Source organism: Rhopalosiphum maidis, chromosome 3 (assembly GCF_003676215.2).
Source record: "Rhopalosiphum maidis isolate BTI-1 chromosome 3, ASM367621v3, whole genome shotgun sequence".
NCBI lineage: Eukaryota > Metazoa > Arthropoda > Insecta > Hemiptera > Aphididae > Rhopalosiphum > Rhopalosiphum maidis.
The window spans coordinates 9,152,230-9,158,117 of NC_040879.1; the positions used below are offsets into that span (position 1 = coordinate 9,152,230).

Consider the following 5,888-nt stretch of genomic DNA (forward strand, 5'->3'; position numbering starts at 1 on the left):
AAATTTCAGATAGTATTCAATTGACGGGCATGAGACTATTATAAAAAAAAATACTACAATGTTCAAACACTTTTGAATATCATAAACTAATAATATGTGATAAGGAGAAATATTTTGATAAGACATTAGTATATATTGCAAATAAAGTGTAGGATTCGTTTATTGTCAAGAGCACTGACGGAATACAAAAGTACAAATATTTTAAACAGCAGCTAATGGCTATAGAATGAAATAACCATCTTACATACAAAATTCTGATCTAATCGTAATTACAACATATTATAGAAGAGTCTATTCCTTAAATAGGATTTACACTGAGTACATTAAAAAAATATGAAAAATATCAATTTAAATACAGTATCCGAGCCACTTTAACCTTCAATGATAGACACTAAATGTAATTAATAGTGAATTTTAAAATATTTAATAGCTAAGATCAATTCCTATGATGGAAAATTACATGGCAATGGAGTTTTATGAACATTCTTTAGATTTGTAAAATTTAATTTATGATAGTACCGTCAACTTACAGACAACAGTCATTACATTTAACATTGGAATAAATCATGAGTGAATGTTAGTATATTGTCGTAGGTCATCGTCACTGTAGAGTATGACTATCTTCCCAAGTGTTGTACATGCAATTAGCGTGCTCGGCATACTATGAATGATCAGTGTTGCTGCTACCTAGAAGAATATCATCAGTTAAACGAGTGTAACAGATGGAGTTTAAAGTGTCATACTAAGCTACTCTACGTGGAGAAAGATAAAATATATACGACAATCGTTCCGAAGACAACACTTAAAATTCATAGTTGGGTACAAACACACCTGAATTATTAGGCAAATTACATTCTAAACATCACAAAATTTCAGATAGTATTCAATTGACGGGCATGAGACTATTATAAAAAAAAATACTACAATGTTCAAACACTTTTGAATATCATAAACTAATAATATGTGATAAGGAGAAATAATTTTGATAAGACATTAGTATATATTGCAAATATAAGTGTAGGATTCGTTTATTGTCAAGAGCAACTGACGGAATACAAAAGTACAAATATTTTAAACAGCAGCTAATGGCTAAGAATGAAATAACCACTTAACATACAAAATTCTGATCTAATCGTAATTACAACATATATAGAAGAGTCTATTCCTTAAATAGGATTACACTGAGTACATTAAAAAAATATGAAAATATATCAATTTAAATACAGTATCCGAGCCACTTTAACCTTCAATGATAGACACTAAATGTAATTAATAGTGAATTTTAAAATATTTAAATAGCTAAGATCAATTCCTATGATGGAAAATTACATGGCAATGGAGTTTTATGAACATTCTTTAGATTTGTAAAATTTAATTTATGATAGTACCGTCAACTTACAGACAACAGTCATTACATTTAACATTGGAATAAATCATGAGTGAATGTTAGTATATTGTCGTAGGTCATCGTCACTGTAGAGTATGACTATCTTCCCAAGTGTTGTACATGCAATTAGCGTGCTCGGCATACTATGAATGATCAGTGTTGCTGCTACCTAGAAGAATATCATCAGTTAAACGAGTGTAACAGATGGAGTTTAAAGTGTCATACTAAGCTACTCTACGTGGAGAAAGATAAAATATATACGACAATCGTTCCGAAGACAACACTTAAAATTCATAGTGGGTACAAACAAACCTGAATTATTAGGCAAATTACATTCTAAACATCACAAAATTTCAGATAGTATTCAATTGACGGGCATGAGACTATTATAAAAAAAAATACTACAATGTTCAAACACTTTTGAATAACATAAACTAATAATATGTGATAAGGAGAAATAATTTTGATAAGACATTAGTATATATTGCAAATATAAGTGTAGGATTCGTTTATTGTCAAGAGCAACTGACGGAATACAAAAGTACAAATATTTTAAACAGCAGCTAATGGCTATAGAATGAAATAACCACTTAACATACAAAATTCTGATCTAATCGTAATTACAACATATTATAGAAGAGTCTATTCCTTAAATAGGATTTACACTGAGTACATTAAAAAAATATGAAAATATATCAATTTAAATACAGTATCCGAGCCACTTTAACCTTCAATGATAGACACTAAATGTAATTAATAGTGAATTTTAAAATATTTAAATAGCTAAGATCAATTCCTATGATGGAAAATTACATGGCAATGGAGTTTTATGAACATTCTTTAGTATTTGTAAAATTTAATTTATGATAGTACCATCAACTTACAGACAACAGTCATTACATTTAACATTGGAATAAATCATGAGTGAATGTTAGTATATTGTCGTAGGTCGACGTCACTGTAGAGTATGACTATCTTCCCAAGTGTTGTACATGCAATTAGCGTGCTCGGCATACTATGAATGATCAGGGTTGCTGCTACCTAGAAAAATATCATCAGTTAAACGAGTGTAACAGATGAAGTTTAAAGTGTCATACTAAGCTACTCTACGTGGAGAAAGATAAAATATATACGACAATCGTTCCGAAGACAACACTTAAAAATTCATAGTTGGGTACAAACAAACCTGAATTATTAGGCAAATTACATTCTAAACATCACAAAATTTCAGATAGTATTCAATTGACGGGCATGAGACTATTATTAAAAAAAAATACTACAATGTTCAAACACTTTTGAATATCATAAACTAATAATATGTGATAAGGAGAAATAATTTTGATAAGACATTAGTATATATTGCAAATATAAGTGTAGGATTCTTTTATTGTCAAGAGCAACAGACGGAATACAAAAGTACAAATATTTTAAACAACAGCTAATGGCTATAGAATGAAATAACCACTTAACATACAAAATTCTGATCTAATCGTAATTACAACATATTGTAGAAGAGTCTATTCCTTAAATAGGATTTACACTGAGTACATTAAAAAAATATGAAAAAATATCAATTTAAATACAGTATCCGAGCCGCTTTAACCTTCAATGATAGACACTAAATGTAATTAATAGTGAATTTTAAAATATATAAATAGCTGAGATCAATTCCTATGATGGAAAATTACATGGCAATGAAGTTTTATGAACATTCTTTAGATTTGTAAAATTTAATTTATGATACTACCATAAACTTACAGACAACAGTCGTTACATTTAACATTGGAATAAATCATGAGTGAATGTTAGTATATTGTCGTAGGTCATCGTCACTGTAGAGTATGACTATCTTCCCAAGTGTTGTACATGCAATTAGCGTGCTCGGCATACTATGAATGATCAGTGTTGCTGCTACCTAGAAGAATATCATCAGTTAAACGAGTGTAACAGATGGAGTTTAAAGTGTCATACTAAGCTACTCTACGTGGAGAAAGATAAAATATATACGACAATCGTTCCGAAGACAACACTTAAAAATTCATAGATGGGTACAAACAAACCTGAATTATTAGGCAAATTACATTCTAAACATCACAAAATTTCAGATAGTATTCAATTGACGGGCATGAGACTAGTATAAAAAAAAATACTACAATGTTCAAACACTTTTGAATAACATAAACTAATAATATGTGATAAGGAGAAATAATTTTGATAAGACATTAGTATATATTGCAAATATAAGTGTAGGATTCGTTTATTGTCAAGAGTAACTGACGGAATACAAAAGTACAAATATTTTAAACAGCAGCTAATGGCTATAGAATGAAATAACCACTTAACATACAAAATTCTGATCTAATCGTAATTACAACATATTGTAGAAGAGTCTATTCCTTAAATAGGATTTACACTGAGTACATTAAAAAAATATGAAAAAATATCAATTTAAATACAGTATCCGAGCCGCTTTAACCTTCAATGATAGACACTAAATGTAATTAATAGTGAATTTTAAAATATTTAAATAGCTAAGATCAATTCCTATGATGGAAAATTACATGGCAATGGAGTTTTATGAACATTCTTTAGATTTGTAAAATTTAATTTATGATAGTACCGTCAACTTACAGACAACAGTCATTACATTTAACATTGGAATAAATCATGAGTGAATGTTAGTATATTGTCGTAGGTCATCGTCACTGTAGAGTATGACTATCTTCCCAAGTGTTGTACATGCAATTAGCGTGCTCGGCATACTATGAATGATCAGGGTTGCTGCTACCTAGAAGAATATCATCAGTTAAACGAGTGTAACAGATGGAGTTTAAAGTGTCATACTAAGCTACTCTACGTGGAGAAAGATAAAATATATACGACAATCGTTCCGAAGACAACACTTAAAAATTCATAGATGGGTACAAACAAACCTGAATTATTAGGCAAATTACATTCTAAACATCACAAAATTTCAGATAGTATTCAATTGACGGGCATGAGACTAGTATAAAAAAAAATACTACAATGTTCAAACACTTTTGAATAACATAAACTAATAATATGTGATAAGGAGAAATAATTTTGATAAGACATTAGTATATATTGCAAATATAAGTGTAGGATTCGTTTATTGTCAAGAGTAACTGACGGAATACAAAAGTACAAATATTTTAAACAGCAGCTAATGGCTATAGAATGAAATAACCACTTAACATACAAAATTCTGATCTAATCGTAATTACAACATATTGTAGAAGAGTCTATTCCTTAAATAGGATTTACACTGAGTACATTAAAAAAATATGAAAAAATATCAATTTAAATACAGTATCCGAGCCGCTTTAACCTTCAATGATAGACACTAAATGTAATTAATAGTGAATTTTAAAATATATAAATAGCTGAGATCAATTCCTATGATGGAAAATTACATGGCAATGGAGTTTTATGAACATTCTTTAGTATTTGTAAAATTTAATTTATGATAGTACCGTCAACTTACAGACAACAGTCGTTACATTTAACATTGGAATAAATCATGAGTGAATGTTAGTATATTGTCGTAGGTCATCGTCACTGTAGAGTATGACTATCTTCCCAAGTGTTGTACATGCAATTAGCGTGCTCGGCATACTATGAATGATCAGGGTTGCTGCTACCTAGAAGAATATCATCAGTTAAACGAGTGTAACAGATGGAGTTTAAAGTGTCATACTAAGCTACTCTACGTGGAGAAAGATAAAATATATACGACAATCGTTCCGAAGACAACACTTAAAAATTCATAGATGGGTACAAACAAACCTGAATTATTAGGCAAATTACATTCTAAACATCACAAAATTTCAGATAGTATTCAATTGACGGGCATGAGACTAGTATAAAAAAAAATACTACAATGTTCAAACACTTTTGAATATCATAAACTAATAATATGTGATAAGGAGAAATAATTTTGATAAGACATTAGTATATATTGCAAATATAAGTGTAGGATTCGTTTATTGTCAAAAGCAACTGACGGAGTACAAAAGTACAAATATTTTAAACAACAGCTAATGGCTATAGAATGACATTACCATTTAACATACAAATTACTGATTTAATTATAATAACAACATTATAAATATGAACTAGTAATGATTAGCACAGACTTTAGATAAAATAAATTACTGCCTGTTTATTATTCAATAAATAAAATAAAAAATAAATTATAGAATGTTCATTTGTAACACATCGTTTAGAGTTCAGCCTTTTAAATGATTCACGCTTTAATATCGCAGTTAATCGACTTTCTCCGAAACCCATTAATTTTGATGAAATTAATAATAATAAGCCTTTGGATAAAATCAACTCAAAATTAGATTAATAAGATAAATTCGATTTATGACACATCGTTATCGCCATTTCGAAAAAATACCCATTATGCACTTCTTTGAGAAGGCAAATTAATTTAGTAGGTAATTTTTGGGTAAATTATAAAAAATGTTCACTTGTT

General features: G+C 29.0%; 1 long non-coding RNA gene across 1 annotated transcript; it reads right to left on the reverse strand.

The window, feature by feature from the left end:
* Nucleotides 1-436: 436 nt before the first annotated feature.
* Nucleotides 437-5,264, reverse strand: LOC113559614. Its single transcript, XR_003406020.1, has 7 exons — nucleotides 5,195-5,264; nucleotides 4,893-5,049; nucleotides 4,019-4,175; nucleotides 3,146-3,302; nucleotides 2,272-2,428; nucleotides 1,400-1,556; nucleotides 437-687 (listed from the first exon to the last, which is right to left on the reverse strand). It is a non-coding gene; the product is annotated as an uncharacterized LOC113559614 (long non-coding RNA).
* Nucleotides 5,265-5,888: the final 624 nt, after the last annotated feature.